This window comes from Spermophilus citellus (genome assembly GCF_964194105.1).
Source record: "Spermophilus citellus genome assembly, chromosome: 1".
Lineage (NCBI taxonomy): Eukaryota > Metazoa > Chordata > Mammalia > Rodentia > Sciuridae > Spermophilus > Spermophilus citellus.
Genome location: NC_138182.1, coordinates 142309113 through 142333008, shown reverse-complemented (window position 1 = coordinate 142333008; position 23896 = coordinate 142309113). Strand labels below are relative to the sequence as shown.

Sequence of the window (23896 nt, the reverse complement as noted above, 5' to 3'; positions counted from 1 at the left end):
ACATTAACCAAAGGAATAAAAGGGCAACTACAAAAGAATGTTTCAAGCTATAAAACTCAGGTACCCTGATTTATTAAATGAAAACTTGAGGACAGGTGACAAGTCAAGGAAGCGGAAGAAGATGGTGCTCAAGTGCTTTTTATCTGCACCTACTCAGCTGTCTCAAGACCAGCTTGAGGCTGAAGAAAAAGCAAGTTCTTAGAGGTCATGTTACACCTCACTCTTTTCCTCCTGAAGAGAATCTTCTCCATATGGATACCGGAAAGACTAAATACCTCGGTTGTTACAAGATTTTGGAGATGGGTTGCTTTTCCAGAGATCCATGTGGCCCATTATTCACTGAATATGGGATGAAAGGAAAAAAATGTCAAATGCACTGGTTACTCAGGTGGATCCTGAAGGAAAAAAATTAAATGTGATACAATTTCTTCACAAGGACAGTCAGAAGGCAAGGTCATTTATAGCAAATACATTGACCTGGTTCCAAAAGAGGTTATGAATACAGATTATCCTGACCTACAAAGACCTAATGAAGAAGCTATTAAAGAGATAACGGAAGACAAGGGTATCCTTAGAGAAATCTGTATTGCAGAAGGTTGCTGTAGCCATGCCATTTTGAGCAGGTGATAAACTAGCTCCTGCTCATTACATATTGTACACACCATCACAGCAAGGAATAGCTTTCAACTATGGAGCTAAACAGAGGGTTATTTGAATGGTAGAAATGCAAAAATATCCAATAGGATCTCCAAGTTTCAAGATTAATAAGAAAATTCCCCAGGGACCACCTTCTCCTGTACCTGTCTTGGGTTCTCCTAGTCAAAAGATGACTTTAAAGGAACAACAAGAGTGGAAGATTGCTGCTTGTATTTCCAACTGGAAAAATGCAGAGGTTTATACAATTCCATTAGAGACATGTCCAGCTGCTCATGGAAGAGGACTCCAGACAGTTCACATAAATGAGAATTTTGCTAAACTTGCTGAAGTGCTTTATATTGCTTATTAGAAGGCTTGAGAAGCTGTGGAAATGCATGTTCAAGTAGAGCAAAAGATGGCTCTAAAAGAAAAGTAGAAACATGAAGAGAAACTTACAGAAATGGGTCAAAAAGAGAGGAGAACAGGGATGAAAACTCATGTGGAAAAAGAGGATGGGAAGCATGTGAGAGAAATGGAATCCATCATGATGGACAAAAAGAGATGCAGAATCCTTCTAGGGAAGCTTCTGATAAGAGGTCGAAGCTTCAAAGAAATGAAAATGGATGTCAATGAAGTCAGGGCTCTTGGAGTGCCCAATTCTCAGAATTCCAAGGAAGCGCAGTGTGACCAAAGGGTTTTCAACCAAACCAAGAGTTTGAACAGTGTATTCACAGGTGGAGAAGATGGAATTCATTTACAATGTTTACAATCAATCCTGGAAAGGTGCTAAAGGTATGGCCCCGAGGATTTATAGGCCCAGTAAAAATCTGGACAAAGTCACTATGGTGATGAATTAGAAGCCAGAATAAAGACCAACAGATGTGTTCCCAACATGGAATTTTCTTTTTCAGAAAGTAGACAAAGAGGCCGAGAAGGACCAATTAAGTCTGAAGAAGATCCTTTTGGTTTGGACAAGTTTTGGGAAGAAGTCAAACATCATGGTGGCTCTAAAAGAGCTCTGGGGGTAATATTTTGCATAAGAACATCTGCTTAGGAATAAGGTTACCACAATCATGATGAGAAGGCGAATGTTCACAAATTAAGACTGTGCTATCAAATGAGTTTTGCCCTTATTGTGCTGTTTTATTTTGGAGTGGAGAAAGTAGGTTTTTCTTAATACATCAATTTGTATCAAATAAAAACATTTAGACAAGAAAAATGACAAGTAGGTTCAAGAAATTAATATAGAGAATTTAGATTTGTATCGCACATAGGCTGAACAAGTTTATCAGAGAAAATAATGAGATCTGAAAGAAATTGAACAAAGCTTAAAATTTAATATTTATTATATCAATTGATAAAAAGTAAGGCAAAGAAAGAAACAAAGAAAATAATTTGTAGAAAATAGATTTTGTAAAAATAAAGATAAATGATGCAAAAAAATAATTACAGCTTCTGAAGGAAACAGACCAACAACTTTGTAATAGAGCCAACTGAAAAATATATAGATATATCATGAAAGAAGATAAGTACAGTAAGTTCAGTAAAATCTTGACAAAACCATCTTGGAATTCAGGTAGAATGGGACAGGGTGGGAATTGATGGCCCAACTACTTTATACAGTTTCCTAGGAATAATGTTCTGTCCTCAGGTCTTGTAAGTCCTCATCAGGGATGGCTGCTGCAGACTCTTCTTCCATCCTTCTCTGTTTCATCAGGGACTCCAGCATATCTCAGTCACCATGGTAACTCTATATGATATCTCTCACGTTGTGCTTTTGCCCCATCTGTTCCTCCTGTCTTGAAGATTCACATAACATCCTGAGACGAATTATTCTTGTTTGGGGCACTGTGTATATTTTATTGTTCAATTCAAAAGTTTTTGAGGTCAGGAATTTTCATGAATACATCTCTGTAAACCTGATGTCATGTGGTACTGGGTTCTTATCCCTTTCAACCAAGATGCTGTGCACAGAACCATCATAAAATTTTAACAGTTAACACAATTGTGAATAACTCACTGTCCATGATTCTTATTTGAAAATGCATTCCAAAAAATGAGCTAGACCATGAAATCCAACTGACTAAGAAATGACTTACAAAGTCTCTTACAGGATTATGACCAAGGGATTAGGATGATCGCTGAATGCATGTATACTACAAAAACAAGACATACGAGTGTGAAAATTATGATTAAAGAAGAGAAAATAAATTTTAAAAAGCTTTACAATGGGGGCTGTGGTTGTGGCTCAGTGGTAGAGCGCTTGCCTGGCACATGTAAGGCACTGGGTTCAATCCTCAGCACCAAGTAAAAATAAACAAATAAAATGAAGGTATTATTTGACTTCATAATGGCTGCCTATCTTACTGGAGTGAGATGGTATCTTAGGGTGGTTTTGATTTGCATTTCTCTGATTGTTAGAGATGGTGAGCATTTTTTCATGTACTTGTTGATTGATTGTATGTCCTCCTCTGAGAAGTGTCTGTTCAGGTCCTTGGCCCATTTGTTGATTGGGTTATTTGTTATCTTATTGTTTAATTTTTTGAGTTCTTTGTACATTCTGGATATTAGGGCTCTATCTGAGGTGTGAGGGGTAAAAAATTGTTCCCATGATGTAGGGTCCCTATTTACCTCTTTTATTGTTTCTCTTGCTGAGAAAAAAACTTTTTAGTTTAAGTAAGTCCCATTTGTTTATTCTTGTTATTAACTCTTGGGCTATGGGCGTCCTATTAAGGAATTTGGAGCCCAACCCCACTATATGTAGATCGGAGCCAACTTTTTCTTCTATCAGACGCAGAGTCTCTGATTTGATATCTAGCTCCTTGATCCATTTTGAGTTAACTTTTGTGGATGGCGAGAGAAAGGGATTCAATTTCATTTTGTTGCATATGGATTTCCAATTTTCCCAGCACCATTTGTTGAAGATGCTATCCTTCCTCCATTGCATGCTTTTAGCCCCTTTATCAAATATAAGATAGTTGTAACTTTGTGGATTAGTCTCTGTGTCCTCTATTCTGTACCATTGGTCCACCTGCCTGTTTTGGTACCAGTACCATGCTGTTTTTGTCACTATTGCTCTGTAATATAGTTTGAAATCTGGTATCGCTATACCTCCAGATTCACACTTCCTGCTTAGAATTGCTTTTGCTATTCTGGGTCTTTTATTTTTCCATATGAATTTCATGATTGCTTTATCTATTTCTACAGAAATGCCGTTGGGATTTTGATTGGCATCGCATTAAACCTGTAGAGAACTTTGGGTAATATCGCCATTTTGATGATGTTAGTTCTGCCTATCCATGAACAGGGTACATTTTTCCATCTTCTTGGAGGGGATGTGGGGAAAAGGGTACACTTGTACACTGCTGGTGGGACTGAAAAATGGTGAGGCCAATTTGGAAAGCAGTATGGAGATTCCTGGGAAAGCTGGGAATGGATCCACCATTTGACCCAGCTATCGCCCTTCTCGGACTATTCCCTGAGGACCTTAAAAGAGCTCACTATAGGGATACGGCCACACCAATGATTATAGCAACACAATTCACAATAGCTAGACTGTGGAACCAACCTAGATGCCCTTCAATAGATGAATGGATAAAAAAAATGTGGCATCTATACACAATGGAGTATTATGCAGCACTAAGAAATGACAAAATCATAGAATTTGCAGGGAAATGGATGGCATTAGAGCAGATTATGCTAAGTGAAGCTAGCCAAGCCCTAAAAAACAAATGCCAAATGTCTTCTTTGATATAAAGAGAGCAAATAAGAACAGAACAGAAAGGAAGAGCATGAGGAAAAGACTAACACTAAACAAAGACGAATGGTGGGAGAGAAAGGGAGAGAGAAGGGAAAGCATATGGAAATGGTAGGAGACCTTCAATGATACACAAAATTATAAGAGGTTATGAGGGGCAAGGGGGAGGGGGAAAATGGGAGAGAACTGAACAACAGCAGAGGAGGTAGAGAGGGAAGATGGGAGGGGAGGGGAGGGGAGGGGGGATAGTAGGGGATAGGAAAGGTAACAGAATACAACAGTCACTAATATGCCATTATGTAATAATGTGAGTATGTAACAGATGTGATTCTGCAATCTGTATTTGGGGTAAAAATGGGAGTTCAAAACCCAATTGAGTCTAATATATGAAAGATGACATATCATGAGCTCTGTAATGTTTTGAACAATCAATAAAAAACAATGAAGGTATTGTGTCCATCTACAACCCCAAATATATATTATATATATATATATATATATATATATGTGTGTGTGTGTGTGTGTGTGTGTGCATATATATAAAGTTTTACAATGTAGAAATAGCAAAAAAAAAATCATAAGATTGAACAGAGGAAAAGGGTAAAATGTGTCAATTTCTTCATCTCTAAAGTCAGGATTTCATTTATACTCAGAATGAAACTTAACACTACACCAGGGATTGAACTCAGAGACACTTGACCACTAAACCACATCTCCAGTCCTATTTTGTATTTTATTTAGAGACAGGATCTCACTGAGTTTCTTAGCACCTTTCTTTTGCTGAGGTTGACATTGAACCTGCAGTACTCCTGCCTCAGCCTCCCAAGACACTGGAATTACAGGCATACAGCACAGCACTGGGCCTCAATATTTTAAATCTGTATCTTTACTGGGGAAATTTTAAGTATTAATAAATTCATTTCTGTGAAACACTTGAAGTTCAACAACATTGTTTTATTTATTCCAGTTTCATTTTTTCTGACATATTTAAGGATTATCAAATTTTATATATGATTTAAATAATGATAGTATGACTTAGTTTGGGGAGAATAGTATATTTCTCTTTCCATCATCCATTCTTCATGCATGCACATTAAATAGCTTGATGTGTAATTGATATACATAAAAATCTACATATATCACTTATACAATTTTCTGAGTCTGATTCAGCTCCTCATTTTGCCTTCTATTTATAAGTAAGTACAGGTATGATATTTGAAAGAAAAGTGACCACAACACTCAGAGCAACCAAGAGATCTTTATTGCAGCAGTGCAACAGAGGAGAAAAGAGAGAGAGAGAGAGAGAGAGAGAGAGAGAGAGAGAGCAAGAGAGAGACAGAGAAAGCAAGAGAGATAGCAAGAGAGATAGAGAAAGCAAGAGAGAGAGGGGCCCGGCAGGAGGGAGTTTTTATAGCCCAAATCTAATGAGGTCTCTGGGTCTGCAAGCTGCCTTGTTGGCACAAGGGGGGTTATGTGTTCCGCCTTGAGCAGGGGGTTGAGTGTTCAGCCTTGGGTGTGGGGGGGTGCCGAAGTGCTCAGCCTTGAGTAGGGGCTTGGGCCTTTGGGCTTGAAGCAAACAGGTGATAAAGAGCCAGACAGAGGGTTTGAGTGACCAGGTCACCCTGCAGCTAACTTTGTTTGGCATGACCTGCAGACAGCTTACTCAGCCTGTCCTGCACCTAACAATATTTATTTGGGATGACCTGTAACTGTTTGCCCCATCTATTCAAAATGGTTACATTTGAGTAATAAACTCAGGTAATTTTCAAGTGTATGATTCTTAATAACATTTGAATTTCTATGTGAATATGTATCAGTCATACAAAACACTAGCTCATGGTAAGAGCAAAAGAGAAGTAGTCTGGGGAAGATATTTTTAAAACCTCTGCATAGGTTAGCATTTCTTTTGCTAAAATATCTCCTTTTTGCTTAATAATAGATCATCACATTACCACGTTTCTGATTTTTTTAAGGGAGTAAAATAGTCCTAATGAAGATGTTTATCTTTTTTTCTTATTAACTAAAGATAAAAGTGGTGATTAATTAGGTTCTAATGTAAACTTTAACACAAATTGATAAATAAAATGTAGAAACACATTCATAACATTGCTGGCTGTATGGTTTGACACTAGGAATGTCCCCGGAAAAGCTCACGTGTTAGGTAACCGTGGCAATGGGCAGAGATGGAAAGACTGGGTCATGAGAGCTGTAACCTCTCAGTGGATGAGTCCATCTGAAGGATTAATGATTTGAATGGACAGCTGGGTACCAACCGTGGGTGGTGGGACTTAGCTGGAGGAGGCAGGTCGTTGGGGTGTGGTCTTGGAATATATCTCTTCCCAGGCTCCTGCCTCTTTCTCTGCTTCCTGGCTGCCACGAGCTTAGCGGCTCCTCCACCAGGCCCTTCTGCCATGGTTTTCGCCTGACCTCTGACAGTGGAGTCTGCTAACCTGTGCCCTCTGCACCCCTGGGAGGTGGCCTGTGAGAGGGGAGAGCTGCAGGAGGAAGCAGGAGCTACAGGAGCCCTGCTGGCCGGTCCACAGCCCTGTGCCAAAGGCCATATGTGGGCATCCTGATGCAGCAGGAGAGCGCTGACGCCTGGACAAGAACTGAGGCAGGCCTGTAATCCCAATGGCTCAGGAGGCTGAGGCAGGAGGATGGATATTCAAAGCCAGCCTCACCAATTTAGCAAGGTCCTAAGCAACTTAGGGACAGCCTGTCTCTAAATAAAATATAAAAGGGCTGGAGATTGGCTCAGTGGTTAAGCTCTCCTGGGTTCAATCCTTGAACAACAACAACCAAAGAACCTAGTCATATGCTGCTGCATTGGGAGCGCCCAAGATGTGGGTGCTCTGTGGTAGAAGCAGCTGTAGCAGGGCCAGAGTCTGGGTTGTGCCTCAGCCTCTCTGTCCAGTCCCACCCGACCTAACTGCAGCCAAAGAATGCCAGCCAAGTCTAAGGGGAGCGTCCTGTCTGGTCCAGCTGAGCAGCACCAGCAGCCTCCAAAAGCAAGATGAGGGAAATGGTCAGATCATTGCCAAGGATTTGGAATTAGCCCCAATTAGCCCCAGGCGACTAGAAGGACCTACCTGGTGGAAGAACTTGAGGTGAGAGGCGCGGGAATTAGCAGGGAGTTCCCGGCTCTTGATCCACTGGGGCTTCCTGGGATCTCCAGATTTCCCCGTTCCTGGGAACTACAGAAGACGCCTTCGGGTGGGCTTTCTTTGCTCAGGAGACTCCTGAGAGGAGTCGCTGCACTTTCTTTTTTCAATCAGAAAGAAAATCAACTAGAGGTTTCATGGAGGGACCTGGGATGGTTGGAAGGTGAATGCTAGCGTGCCTCTGTAATTCTGAGTGTGTGTGGTGTGGGAGGAAGGGGTTCCCTGGGGTGGGGGGTCAGCAGAGGAGAACTTGGGGAACCAGATGGGCGCCTGGAAGATGCTCCTCTCCTGCACTTGCTCCCCCCCCCCCCCAACCCTTAAGAATACTTTGCAAAGGTTGCTCCTCGCCTGGCAACCTCCCTAAGCAGGAGTGAAAGGGACCCGATTTGGGGTCCTAGGCCAGGGCAGGGAGGACATTGTGAGGAGAACAGCGGAGGCTGTCCTCCCAGCCTCTGGATCCCCAATGGAAGGAAGCTGACCTGGGCTGCTAAGAGAAGAATCCAGCACTGGGGATGTGGAACAGGCCTGGGACTTTCTCACTTTCAAGTCCCTGAAGCAGCCCCTGTTCACCTCCACATGTCCCTCCCAGTAACTTTGGGCCTTTGTTCCAATCTGTTTTTCCTTCCTTTCTCCTTCCTTTCGTCTGTCACCGCTAGACATTAAACCTGGGATCAGGTACACAGACAAGTTGTGTATTTGTGTGTGTGTGTGTGTGTCAGAGAGAGAGAGAGAGAGAGAGAGAGAGAGAGAGAGAGAGAGAGAGAGAGAAACACTCTGTGGTCTTGCCACCTCCTAGGTCTATAGAACTGGGACTGTTTTCCATATTGCTACTGCTTTCGACCTCTGTGTTGGCATTTTGCTTCCCTCTTCTCTCCCTTTTTTCTTTCCACCTGTCGATACACCCTACTTCCTAATAACATGTGTGCTTGTAGGAAAAGGATTTTTTTAAACAAGAGAGGACATAAAGTGAAAAGCAAAAGTAAATACAGGCCATATTTGCATGAATATCCTCTTGAAATTTTCCATATATCCACAAACATACATACATTTTAAAAATTTTGTGTGTGTACAATGAACAGTACTGTGTATAGTGTTCAGAAACTTGCTTTTCACTATTAAATCACTTAGATCTTTTTTTCCTATCAGCACATGTGGAACTAACATTATTTCTAACTGCAGTACAGTGTTCCACTTAAGAACTCTATACTGTAATCAATTTCCTTTTTTTCCCCCTTTACATTGTAACCAAATGTTGTACAGCAGTCTTCCACCAGCAATAGGTTCGGGTACATTATTTCTACATCTTTACATGAGACTAGGTTGTCTCTTGGGTCCACGATTTAGAGAGAGACTGTGAAGGGGTCCGCTTGCTGGTCTTTTATGTCACGGGTTCCCTATGTGAGGTAGAATAGGCTGGCAGGTGGGTATGGAGGAGCCCAAAGGGCTGGGCAGGATCTTGGTTGTCTGTGCTGTGCTCTGGTGATTCTCTGACTTCATGCCGCATCCTAAGAAACCAGGAAGGGGACCCCAGAAAACCCACAGATACTGTCTCTCACCTCACAAAGTTCTAGACTGACATGCTTATACTTGTCACCTGCTGAGAAGGGTCTGTGATGACTTAGGAAAAAGCACAATCAATGCATTGTCTCTCTTGGGGGAGGGGTCTTGCATTCGTATTATAATGACTTTTGTATTCCCTCCTTCCCATCTCCAGGCACATTGTGGAATTCTTCCTGATAGTTACTCAACTGCAATTCTGCTGTGTCTATTTTGTTTCTGCCTGGCAAATTTAAACAGGTAGTGTTCTGGTAAAAAGCAAGAGTATGATCACACATGAGTAGAATTTCTGTTTAGGATTGCTTCTAAACCTAGTTTGGATCAACAAAAGAGTTGAGGTTTTAACACTTTATGTACTGCTGACTTTATGCACTGCTGACTGCTGGTGTCCAACCTGAACATTGTACACAGTACAATCTGCACTTTGAGGTGAGGCAGCCTGCCCATTTCCTGAGTGCTGTTCTGAGTCTGTGTCTGGGCTCAACCTGCAGGGTTCCTTCAATGTTTCCCTCATTTATGGGCACCACTTTTCTCTTCATTAAAAGGAAAAGTATCTTTAGAAAATTCATCACATCATTTATGCCCCAATGGCTTTTGGGAGAAGCGACCAAACGCCTTCATAAGAAGTCTAATGAAAGGAAATACAATCTTTTTTAAAGGAAGTGTAATCTGGACCAACCACTATCCCTGCGACAAGACACATTAGTGCCTTTGTGTGGGTGGTCTGAATCCAAAGCCACAGAGATAAGACTGGATCATCTGAATCCTCTCTTCACTCTCAACCTGGGCCCTCAGGAAGACCTCAGGGAGTGCACAGAAAAACACCCCTTTCCTCTACCTTCCCTCCTTCAGTGACTGCTCTTGGCTCTTTCTCTCTTCCCCTTCTCTGCCACTAACTGGGAATCCACACATCTTCCTTTTGAGAAGGCAGTTCCTGATTATCTTAGGCCCAGAGAATATATTAACACATACTCCTAAACTTCTTAGCAGGCTGGGAGACGATTAAGCTTTCAGATGTTTCCTCTTTTACCTTCTCTTCATGGTGCAACTCTTTGGAGGGTTACTCAGAACGGGTAACTTCCTCTCTGAAGCTCAAGTCTCAAAAAGTTAGTAGATGATGACCAAGAATTAAATCTTTACCTCCAAAAGAAATAAAGAAAGGCTTTTTGACAAACCACTGTCCTGAGCAGTGCTCAGCACAGCATCAGAGTTGTTAGGAGACCAGCTGTCACTAAGGCCTCAGCAGTGTATTATGACCTGTTGGTGACATCAGCACAGTCCAGGCGGTGTCCACAGTACTGCAGGATTGCTAAAGCCCATCACCTGAGGAGCTGAATTTTATACAGTGGAAATTCTATTATTAACATGAACTTTCATATATGACACTTTATACCAAATTCAGAGAGATGATATGGATTACACAAGGGAAATTCTTCTGTGTGTCTAGGGAGACTGCATTCCTCAGTCTCCTCAGTGGTGAGGATATGGCAGTACAGAGAAGGTCAGGCTCTGCAGCATGCTTGTCTCATAGAAAAAAAGTAAAGAGGGAGGTCTCATGAAAATCAAAGGGACCTCAGTAGAGGAAAGAGATCAGAGGAAGGGAGGTGGAAAGAGGAAAGAGAAATATTGGGGAATGACATTGGTCAAATTATATTGTTATATTGTGTGTATATGAATATGTAACAACAAATCCCACCATTATGTGCAAATATAATTTACCAATAAATTATTGAAAAATAAAAATAAATAAAAATACTTACTATCTTGCATGTTTCAAATTGATAAAAATTACAGGATCAAACTATACCAAAGAATTATATCGCTATAAGGGAATGAGGAATCTTCATGAACTGAATGTATTCCTTTACGTTGATTTTATTGGAGAACATTAGGCAACATTTCATAAAGTACATACACAACCTACAACTCTATGAGCTCACTTTAAAAAGGGACATTTACAAGGATCAAATAAGTAACATGACTTCTGCTTTTGGAGAGTTAGTATTCAGAGTTTCTAACTCAAAACAATGAATAAACAAATTATGGTGGGTGATTGCTCTAGAATCCATTTCCAAGGATACAGGTCCAACTCAGTAAAATATTCCCTAGAATGCAGCTTCAGGAGGGCACTGGTGATCAGGTTTCAAAAAGAAATATAACTCCATGAGATAAGCACAGGTGGCCCATGACCAGGGCAGTATGTAACACTAACATTGATAATTGATAATTGAGTGATTTATAATTTTTAAACAGGACGGAAAAATATTAATCTCACCCAAGGTCTTAATGACTCTCATTAGGTCTAGATCTAAGGGAAAGGGTTGTTCTAATCATACAGGATTCCTGCTACTTCCATAGAAAAGTACAGGAATTTATGACTTAAAATACAAATGTATTATATTGAAGTTCTGGAGGTCAAAAATTCACTCCGAGCGTCAAGTCCAAATCAGTGTGGCAGCAGGGCTGCTCCTGTCTAGGAGCTCTACTAGAGGATCTTTCCTTTATTTATTTATTTATTTTAAGCTGGCTGCCATCCTTAGCTGTTGTTCACACTCTTCAACTTCAACAGGCATCAGTCCAACATCTGCTCACTTGATCACACTCTTCTCTGATGAGCTCCCTTTTATCTGCCTCTCAAAAACAATAAATAAAAATGAAATAAATAAACCATAGAAAAAATGTCATAAAAGCAAAGATGTGGGACAGCTATAAATTTAAAGATAATTTTAAAGAATAAAATTATGCTCTGTCATAAAAAATAATAATATTTTTTAAAAAGCCACTAAAATCTACATTTCACCATGAATATAAAACTAATGAATATCTATATACCAAATAATACAGCAACAATTTTGATAAAGACATAAGGAGACACAGAAACACTCTAATAAATAAAGAATAAATAAAGAAGCTTACATATAGTGCCATCCAGGAGAGATCAAGAAGAGGAATAAGGAAGGGCAGAAAAGACACGAATAAATAAATGAACAAAATAAATAAATAAATAAAAGCCATGGTGAAGATTTTGACTGAACCCAGATGACCCAGGAAAACCTTCCCATTCAAAATCCTTGTCTTACTCTCATCTCCAAAGTCTCTTTTGCCATACAAGGTCACATATTCACTGTCCAGGATTTGTGAAATTTATTGAGAGGACTCATTCTTCATCCTTACTACAGCAAAAATAAAGTCAGAGTGTATCAAAGAGAATTCACCTGTGGTAAAATATAGTACTCTGTGAGAAGAAACCAACAATGAGCAAAACAATACAGAATAAATGACACAGCAATTGTATAATTATATTGAATAGAGCAAAGCAGCATGAAATAAACAGAACTATAGTTGGAAATTAAACTTTAGCCAAAGAAATGGAAAGGGCAATCACAAAAATATTTTTCGTGGTACAAAACTTAGGCACCCCGATTTAATAAACAAGAATTCCAAGACAAGTCACTGCAAAGAAATGAAAAGGGAAAACATAAGAGTTGTGTAAAATAGACATGATGAACAAGTTCATATCAGAATAAACAAATAGGAATCAGAAAAGAAATAGCATGATCTTATATTTTAATATTTGGTATATTAATTTTCATAAAGTAAGGGAAGGAAAGAAACAAAGTTATAATTGATTCAAAGATGATACTTTTTAAAAAGAAAAGCCAAATGATGCAATAAAGTAATAAATAATAATTATGGTTTCTGAAGTAAATAGATTAAAAACTTTGTGATATATCCAAGTCACGGGTTAAAGTTAAAAATGAGTGAAAATTTTTCATTGAGGAATTATGCGACACTCCAGCCATTTTACCTGGGTCTTATTACCATCAAAAATAGTATAATTTTAAGTAATGTGGTCTCCATTTTCAAAATAAAAGATCTTATTTAGAAAGGGTACAAAAATACTTAATGGTAATAAAGGATTGAAGTCCACAGGATTGCTGTTGAAATTGTCCCTTTGTTTTCACCTCCAACCATACTTAATGCATGTCCCTAATCCATCAAGGAGCAGAGATGCTGAGCTGGGTTTCTTCAGGCATACTCAGATTCCTACTCTACTGATCTAGACTTTGCTGTTCTACCTGTCCCCTGCCATCATGAGAGAATGTATGTAGAAAGAGGAGTCTCAGAGAAGTTATATAAATCAGAGAACGAATCTTTATCCTCAAGAACCAGGACATAGTCCTCCAATGAGTACACAGGATTTGGATAGTACATGTGTAAGTCTGAAGCTCCTAAATAAGGGAATAAAGATCATAAAGCTATAGTAGAAATTTAGTGCATTCATTTATTAAACAAAAAATTCTGAATATCATGTGCTGAGTTCTAATAATAGAGATGGCCCATGACTTTATAGAAAATAAATTCTATATCTTGCTAAAAGACAAACCTATATGAGCACTATATTCTCATTGCACATTGGGGTTTGCAGTAGACTTCCTTCATTTGGATTGGACTCCATGCCATTCACCATAGCTCTATTCCTGATGGTGTCAGAGCTCATGAAGTAGCAGAACTGTTGACTTCTTTTATTTTGCCAAATTTTGCTTTGAAAATTCTGCTGACATGGAGCTTGAAGGCTCACACACTCCAGTTCCTTGTTTCTAAGACACAGTTGCATACCCAGAAGAACCAAAATACCTGAGTAAACTCTAGAGCTCCATTAGGAACAAGAACTTACAGCTAAAACAGCTGCTCACCTCCTAGCATACATCTCCCCTTCCTACTTCTCCAGCCCTGCACACACAGATTCTTATTTTGTTCTATATCTCTGGCTTGAATAGGGAACTAGTATGTTTCCATCTAGACCCTGCCCTCAAGTCTCTGCATACCCACCATCCTGGTTAAGATATTGGATACTGTTCACCTTCCCTTGCATTTACACGTTCATCCGTTCATCCTCTTCATTTCACTTCCTGCAGATTCAGTCTCAAATCATACATTGGTAAAATTTGGTTCTTGAAGACATTAAATATTTATTGTCTTTTGTCACTGCCCCTACTGCTAACCAAGCACCCCAGCCAGTATTTAACTGTCCAAGGTAATCAAGATCTCTCATGAATTCCTCTGCATGTATGTTATATACACACTTCAATCAAATGGTATGTGGCAAATGAGCTTGGTGTGAGTAGATTCATAGCACATTGGTTAATATTGGATCCTTGCTTAATGTACAATAGACTAGTTTTTTTTTTTTCCAAAGGGGAGTCTGGGCAAGAGTACATTTGAGTGAGAATGAATATAGTTTGTGTCTCTTGGTTAGATTGACATATGTCTGTGTGCAGTGATTTCTTGTCCTGTGATGAGGAACTTGTTTATGTGTGTGTAGTTTTGTGTTTGTGCCTGTGTGTGTTGTTCATTTTTACGGGGATTATCTGACCAATGTAATTAATAAACTATTATCTGAGACTAGAGCAATTATATTTGTGGAATCTAAGGAAAAACTTCAAAGAATAGGAAGATATGAAAATCAATGTGCTTAAACAAAAATCATGACTTTTCAAAATATGTTTATGTGTAATTCACGTAGCATACAAAGTAAGAGAATGGACGGACTAAGCCATATGTGACATGAATGAATTCTTCATATAAAATGATGAATGAAAGAAGCCACACACAAAGGAGCTAAACAGACACTTCTCAATAGAAGAAAGACCAATGGTCTACAAATGTATGAAAAAAAAAGTTTGATGTCTAGAAATTAGAGAAATTAAAACTACATTGAGATTCTTTCTCACTCCAGACAATTATCAAAAATATAAATAACAATAAATGTTGATGAGAATGTGGGTTCAAAGGTGCACTCATACTTGCTGGTGAGTCCACAAACTGGTACAAACACTCTGAAAAGCAATAGAATTTAGTCATTAGCAGGAGAGAAAGAGAAATAAACCAACGAAAATAATATAAAATCAGACCAACAACTATAGTCTGAAAAACTCAAACCCTCAAAAGATAAAGCAAGAATAAATAATTACATTTTTAAAATGCTAAAAATTAGAGAAAAGAAACAAATAAGTATATGTATCTTGTCCCTGAACCAAGCAGCACAGCAAGAATTCACATACATACTTACACACACACATACACACACACACACACAAAAAAAAGGAAAGAAAAAAAATTCTAAAGAATAGATTGACCACTGAGATGGTAAGCAGTTGCCCAGATTGGGTGGTCATGTCCATGTCCAGTACTCTTCCTTTCCAGTCCTTCTTGAGTCAGGCACTAATAGAGCTGGGGTGGGGTTGTTAGCCTCTTCCTGTGTTTGTGCTGCTCTCTGAGCTGCCAGTTGGAGCAGCCTAATACTGAAGCTGTTTAAGACTCAGCTTCCCTTCTCACCAGTATGAGGCAGGGTGAGTTGGGATGGACTGTCAGTTGGCATTCTGTCCATTCAGGCCAGTTTGGTGCACTCTCTGGGTACTGCTTCTGCGGGATCTGGGAGGAGACTTCCAGCAGGTGGGGCTGAGGGCTAATCAGGCTTTGCTGGGTGGTGTCTGCTTTGGAGGCATTAGACCCACCTGCCTCTAGGCTTCACAGCAGCTGATCTCTGATGTGGGTCTTGTTCTCAGCAACCTTCAAGGAAATCCAATCATGGGGCATAGGGGCCAATCCATCTCTCACTGCTGCCCTTGAGCACGGCCTTCCTGGGTTTAGTCCATGAGTGAAATCACGGCTCCTGCTCAGACTCCTGGACTACTTCTGGTCAAGGGAGCCACCAGACTCAAAGGAGAGGTGAGTTGGGCTACCCTTCCCACCTGGTTGGCATCTGCTGGGATATTGCAACGGAGTTTGCTCTGCTCTCCTGCCTCCTGAGCCACTGTTGCAGAGAGACGGCCCCAAGATTGCTCCTGCCTCAGCTCTTCATGGTCAGTGGGATAACGGGAGTGCTTTTCAAGCACTAGTGTACAGTGCAGCCTCTGGATCAACTATGTTTAGGCAGCATTTTTTTTAAAGAATACACCTGCTTTTGATATATTATATACATACATGGAGTACAACTTCCCATTCTTGTGTTTGTATATAATGTGGTGTTACACTGCTCATGTAGTCATATGTGAACATAGGAAAGTTATGTCCAATTCATTCTACTGGCTTTCCTATTCCCATCCCTTCTCCTATCTCTTAATTCCCCTTTGTCTAATACAATAAACTTCTATCTCCCACTCCCTGCTTAAAATGGGTTGATATCTGCATATCAGAGGTAACATTTGGACTTTGATTTGGGGGGATTGGCTTATTTCCCATAGCATGATAGTCTCCAATTCCTTCCATTTATAGCCAAATGCTATAATTTCATTCTTCTTTATGGCTGAGTAATATTTCATTGTGTGTAAATATCACATTTTCTTTATCCATTAATCTGTTGAAGGGCACCTAGGTTGTTTCCGTAGCTTAGCTATTGTGAGTCAGGTGCTACATTTATTGATGTGGCTGGGTCACTATTGTTTGCTGATTTGAAGTCCTTTGGGTATATATGTTTTCTGAGGAATCTCCATACTGCTTTCCAGTATGGAGTCCCAACAGCAACATCCTTGCCAACATGTATTGTTACTTGTATTCTTGATACTTGCCATTCTGACTGGAATTAGATAGAATCTCAGTTTAGTTTTAATATGTATTTCTGTAATTGCTTGAGATGTTGAACATTTTTTCATGTATTTGTTGACTGTATTTCTTCTTCTGTGTAGTTCAGAACATACAGAAATACAGAAACTGTATTTCTTCTTCTGTTCAGTTACTTAGCCTATTTATTGTTTAGGTTATTTTATTTTATTGTGGTGGTAAGTTTTTTGAGGTTTTTTTAAAAATATATATATCCTGGAGCTTAATTCTCTATGTGAGGTGCAGGAGGCAAAGATTTATTCCCATTCTATAGGCTCTCTCTTCATGTTCTTAATTATTTGCTTTCCTGTAAAGAAGTTTTTTAGTTTTATCCATCCTATTTATTCTTGATTTTACTTCTTGTGCTTTAGGAGCCTTGATGAAGAATTCAGTTCCTCAACCTACAAGATGAAGAGTTGGGCCTACTTCTTGTTTTAATACGTGCAGGATTTCTGGTCTAATGCTTAGGTCTTTGATTCACTTTGAGGTTTGGACAGGTTGAGAGCTAGAGGTTTAATTTCATTTTGTTACACATGAATTTCCAGTTTTCCCAGCACCATTTGTTGAAGAGCCCATCTTTTCTCCAATGTATGTTTGTGATGAGATAACTGTATTTAAGTGGATTTGTCTGTGGGTCTTCTATTTTGAAGTTCTTTGGTCCTGTTTATATGCCAATACCATGCTGTTTGTTTTTACTATAGCCCTGTAGTATAATTTAAGATCTGCTTTTGTGATGCCTCCTGCTCTACTTCTCTTGCTAAGGATTGCTTTGGCTATTCTGGGCCTCTTATTTATCCAAATGAATTTCATGGCTGCCTTTTCTGTTTCTATGAAGAACATCATTGGAATTTTAATAGGAAGTGCATGAAATCTGTAGAGCACTTTGCGTAGTAGGGCCACTTGGATCATATTAATTCGAGGCAGTTTTTTGAACTCAGGTTTTTCCATATAAGATCTGTGTTCTCCCTCCCTCTGGTGAATCAGCACCACCATCATTGCTTTTCGGCTTTGGTGTGGCAGTGGTGCTTCAATATATTCTTTCTTTGTTCATTGTATCAAAATTTCTGACTCAAAAGTCACTTTGAGTACCCAATATTGAATTTTAGTGAAATCCCTCTTTCACTCTTTTCATTGAGGATCTCGTCCACATGCTGCTTTTGTCCAGTACCACTGCGTGAAAGCTGTCCTCTACTTGGCCATCTGCCTTCTCTATAGCTGAATTCCTATGAGAACCCACTGCAGGGTGCTCTGTCTGGAGGTGGGGAGATGCACTGTTGATATAAGGGGATGGCTGGTCAACTGTGGGCTTCCCAAAATGTGGGCTCCCCTTCAGTGCCCAGCAGGGCTTTCTGTTTACAATTTGGTTTTATAGAGCTTGATCTGCTTCCAGGACACTGCTGGTTCCAGACACATTTTAATTTTTTTTTTCACTTTCTTTCCTCAGAAGCTATACGGAAAAATGTCCCTTTGTCCCTTCTTCAGTCATTTACCTTATGCTTTCTCCCTCACTCCTCCGTCATCCATCACAAATTAGACATGCTCTCCTCTTTCTAGAAGGCAGTGCTGGCTAGTTTATGCCCAGACAAGATTCTATACATACCCGTTGATTTCTTTGATAGCTGGGTGATGAAGGGGTTTTCTACATGTTTCATCTTCTGGCTTCTCTTCAAGGTACAACTTTCAGAGGGTCACTCAGACCAGGTAACTTTCTCTCTGAAGCTCGACTCTGAAGGAGTTCATTGATGATGACAGAGAATGAAATCTGTACCTTCAGAAACAATAAATAAAGAGAGGCTTTTTTTCAGACCACTGTCCTGAGCAGTGTTCACTACAGCATCAGGGTTGTTAGGAGACCAGCTCTCACTAAGGCTCAGCAGGGAATTATGACCTATTGGTGACATCAGCACAGTCCAGGGACCCAGGCAGTGTTCACACTACTGCACATTGCCAAAGCCTGTCATATAAAAGACACCATTTATACAGTTTAAATTCTATTATTCTCTTGAACTCTCCAATCTTTTACTTGATACCAAAATTAGAGAGACATTATGAAACACACAAAGGAAATTCTTCTATGTGTCTTGGGATACCACATAATGTACCCTAAGAAGAGGTGGTAAGGATACGGCAGTATCAGAGAGGGTCAGGCTCAGAACCATGCTTGACTCATAGAAGAGGTAAAGACTTTATTTCATTAGTGCTGTTTATATTATGTAGAAACCTAGGAAAGAGACATGTTGGAATGTAGGTGTGCAGCTGAGAACATCTCATCCATCCATCCACCCCAGCAGTTATTGAATTTCCCCTAATCCTAGCACAGTCTCCTGTATCTTCACAGCCAGACTTCTCTCCTCCACCACTCTTCCTCATCACACCCACAGTGCTAGGGAGATGACAACCCTGTGCTCACCACACCTAGCCTTTCTCAGGAATTCCTCTCTTATCAAGCCCAAAGTTGTCACTCTCCTGCAGTTTGTGCCACAGTCCAGTCTGTCTTCTGGAAACATTTAGATCCCATCAGATTTTCAGCTCTGAGGGAGCTATACTGGACCTTCCATGCCATGTACATTGCACTTAATCTTTTCAATTGAATATGTGTTTTGTCTCCTTCACCCCATGATACCCCTATCACTCTGGGTATTCTCCAACACTGACAGGCATATTTATCAGCAAATATTCAACTTTGTAAGCTTTTTAAAGAAATAAAAATAAAAGATACTATTTTGCCTGAATCAAATTGGTAAAATACAGAGGGTCAATCTATGTCAAATAATGATCTAGATATAAGGGAATAAGGAATCTTTATGAACTAAGTGAAGTATTGCTCTATGTAGCTGTATTAGAGAAAAATTACCCAAATGTTTCATAAAATAAAATATATGTCTTATAACTCTATAATCTCAGTTTGAAAAGGGACATTCACAAGGTTAATATTTGTAACACGACTTCTGCTTTGGGGGAGTTGGAACTTTTATTTCTGACACAAAGTAATAAATAAGCAAAGTATGGAGGATTATTCCTGCAGAATTCATTTCTAAAGATATAGGTTATGCTGAGTAAATTATTCCTTAGCATCAGGATCAAGAGAAAATATAACTCCATGAAATAAGCACAAGTACCTTCATGAGCAGGCTAGTATGTACTAAGCATATTACTAACTCAATCATCTATAATTTTAATACAGAACAAAAAAAATCTCACCCAAGATCAAAATGACTCACATTGACCTAACTATAAGGAAAAAAGTTTATTCTTGTCATATTTGTCTCCTAGAATTTTATGGACTAAAATAAAAATTTATTATGGAGGTCAAAGCCCTCCCTGGACCTCAGGCCTCCCTGTGTCAGCAGGGCTGCCCCTGTCTGGAAGCTCTACTGCCTGCCTTCCTAACTGTTGTTCTTCATCTTCAAAAGGCATTGGTCCAACATCTACTCATGATCACAGCTCCACTCTGTCCATCAGCCTCTTAGCTGCCTCTCATGAAGGCCATTGTGATGACTTATGCTGTACCCAAATGATCTAGGAAAATCTTTTCATTCAAAATTATCAACTGAATCTCATTTTCAGAGTCTCTATCTCAGGGTCACTATTGCCATGCTAGGTCACATATTCATAGCTTTCAGAAATTCGGAGGTTGACATTGGGCAGCAGGTGGAATAATAGGGAGAACAGTGTTCATTCTTCAGCAAAAATGGACATACAAAAATCATAAAATTGGAAAAGCTAAAACAGTTCAGTGCCCATGAGTCTCACTTAAAAATGCATGCAAAAATATAGCTTGACTGTGAAATCCAGCCAACTAAGAAATGATTTAAACAGCTCTTACATGGCCAAATGACTGGGGTATGCACTGAATCCATGCATATACAAAAACAAGACAAATCAGTATAGAAATTATTAGAGAAGAGAATGTAAATTTTCAAGAGTTTTATAAATAGATGTAGCTACAAAAACCATGTGGTAGGGACAGAGGAAAAGGGTAGGCAAGAGGCTGTGTGTGTGTGTGTGTGTGTGTGTGTGTGTGTGTGTGTGATGAGCACTCTGGGGTCCTGCCACCTGCTCAGCCTATGGAACTGGGACTGTTTTTCTTGCTGCCGCTGTTTGTGATCCCTGTTTTTGGCCTTTTGCCTTCCTCCTTCCCTCGCTCTCTTCTTCCCACCTTTTCTGTACATGCTACTTCCTTCTAATAAAATGTACCCTTGTAGGAAAAGCATTGTTTTTTAAACTAGAGAGAAGGACATAAAGTGAAAAGCAAAAGTAAATACGGGACACATTTGCATGAATATCTTCTTAGAATTTTTTATATATCTACAAACATATATACATCCTTAAAATTTTATGTGTGTACAAATGGACCATATTGTATATACTATTTAGAAACTTGCTTCCCCCCTAAATCACTTGGATGTTTTTTCCTCTGTCAGCACATATGGAATTCACATTCTTTCTCACTGCAGTACAGTGTTCCATTTAAGAAGTTGATAATGTAATCAATTTCCTTTTGATGGCCCTTTAGGTTGTGACCAGCTGATGTACAACAGTGCTTACACCAGCATTGTGTTCAGTTACATTTATTTCTGTGTCTTTATATAATTCTAGGTTGGCTATTGGGTCCCAGTTTTAGGGAGAGGCTGTGAAAGAGTCCACTTCCTGGCCTTTTATGTCAAGGGCTCCCTGTGTGAAATGCAATAGGCTGGCAAATGGGTACAGAGGAGCACAAGGGGCTAGGCAGGGGTCCTGATGCCTGTGCTCTGCCTTGGTGATTCCCTGACCTCACACAGCATCCTAGAGAAATCAGGAAGGGGATCTCAGAAAACACACAGAGAGTGTCTCTCCCCTCCCAGAGCTCTAGATTGTGCTTGTTCTTGTCACCTGCTGGGAATGGTCTGTGATGATTTAGATAAAAGCACAAAGCATTTGTCTCTCTGGGGGTGGGGGGTTGCTTTTTTATTCTAATGACCTTTGTACTTCCCCCTTCCCATCTCCAGGCACATAAAGGAATTCTTCCTGATTTTCACTGAGCCAGGATTTTGCTGTAATTATTCTGTTTCTGGCTGATAACTTTAAACAGGTAGGGTTCTGGTGAGAAGAAAGAATATGATCACACACGAGAGGAATTTCTGTTTAGGACTGCTTCCAAGCCAGTTTTGGTCAACAAAAGAGTTGAGGTTTTAACACTTTATGTACATTTCTTTTCTTTGATTCTCATCTGAAGACCTAGGGTGTAGAGAAACCTCAAGATGTCTTCTCCATTCTTCTGTCTTGGATAGACCACACCCAGCTCAGACAGGTGGGTTGCTAACAACAATATCCATGAAGACCTCAAGGAGTGTTCACCAGCACGGGTGCCTCTAAGTCCTGGTTCACATTCTGAGCCTTTGGTCAGCAGCCTCTTCCAGCAGGACAGTCACAAGCTTCATGATTGAAGGCCTTTTCCTTTTTCTTTCTTCCTCTCTTCTAGGTGATAGAAGCAGCCATTGGGACCAACAACAAGTGCCATGACAATGAGATGGTGATCCTGACACCCACCACAGACTCCAGACTCTACATGCTCACCTTTTTGCCCTCCCTGGTGCTTCTGGTGTCCATCAGGAACCTCTAGGTCCTGTCCATCTTCTCCCTTTTGGCCAACATCAGCATGCTGGTCAGCCTGGTCAGGATCTACCAGTACATTGTTCAGGTGTGAGCCTAGGCCTCCCCCCATCCTCTTAGAGGAGTGAAGAAAATCAGTAAGTGGAACCTAACTAGTTACATGTTACTCACATGTGGTATATTTAGAAGTTTGTAACTTCAGCACTATTTTTGAGTCAGATATATTTTAATGTGGGATGGTTCTGTGCATTGCAGGATATTTAACTGCATCCCTGGTCTCTACCCTGAAAATGGTAGTGGCAACTGCTCCCCCAGCTTGACAACCAAAAGTGTTTCTACATATTGCCAAACATCCTGGGTGTCAAAATCACCCAAGGAAATCACTGGTTTGGACTTTTTCAATTACATTGTTAATGCGTGAACTTTATGCACAAAATAGTGAGAACACACTAAAATCCAAATAAAAATCCATTTTTCTAATCTGAGAGTAATTCCTTACAATTCATTTATCCTTCAAAATTATAAATTAACTTACTGTTCTCACCACTTGCTTACTCAAGTGGGCAGGTCTGTAGGGTAGTTTGAAAATAATAGAAACATAGGTGGGTAGAAGATCAGATGTAAAAAATGTGCCTTTAAACACCATGGCAGTTTGTAGAAAAGATAATGCATTTTGCATAGATTTTTTTTAACGAGTAAAAAAAGGAAAAGTAGGTAAATAAAAACAATTTAAGATATTTAAATTTAATTTCAAAATAAATTCAATTACTTTTTACTTATTAAAATGTGAACAATACAAACATATCCTGAGTATCATACCCAGACTTGAGTCTCCTCTCTGAGATGCTCTCTGTTTGGTCTCATTCTAGATCCTGTGAATGGATTTACTATGTGAATATGTAGAAATACATGAGATATGTTTTGGTTTATATTTTTAAGACAATTTAAAAAATATTGGCAGTGTTTATCTACCTAGCTATTTCCTCCCTTGATGGTGCCCTAGAGAGCTCTCCAGGCTGGTTCAGCTGGCTCTACTTCATTGTCTCTCACTGCTGCCTAGAATCACAGAGAACAGATGGACACCATTTACTTAACAGTCCCCAGGAGATGAGCCATTGGGTGATTTATCACTTGTGGTCATATTTATATATTAAATATTCATTTTTGTACACATGATGAATGATTCCAAGATATTTATCTGGATGCAATTACCGAGGAACATGTACTTTTTTTTCTTGTGAACCTGGGGATTAAACTCAGGAGTGCCAGACAACTGAGCAACATCCCCAGATATTTTTACGTTTTTTTATTTTGATATAGTCTTGCTCAGTTTCCCAGGCTGGACTTGAACTTGCTATTTTCTTGCCTCATCCCCCAAGTCACTGGGATTACAGGCATGTACCACCATGCCCAGGAAGCATGCACTTTTTAATTTTTATGTTGCTAAGTTGCTTCTTCCAAAAGGTTTGACTGGTTTCACATAGACTCCCCTCCATGTTTCCAAGGTATCTCAGCATTGGCTCATTTTCACAGTAACCCAGTCACCTACTGATGTGGGTTCTAGGAAAGCAATAGGCCCTAAAAAGCAGTA

The 23896-nt window shown here is 39.7% G+C and overlaps 1 pseudogene across 1 annotated transcript; it reads left to right on the top strand.

Moving 5' to 3' along the window:
• The first annotated feature begins 121 nt into the window (after nt 1-121).
• On the top strand, nt 122-22315 carry LOC308651031 (SNW domain-containing protein 1-like; annotated as a pseudogene). Its single transcript has 2 exons — nt 122-1660; nt 22175-22315. The product of its transcript is annotated as an SNW domain-containing protein 1-like (transcript).
• The last annotated feature ends 1581 nt before the right edge of the window (nt 22316-23896 follow it).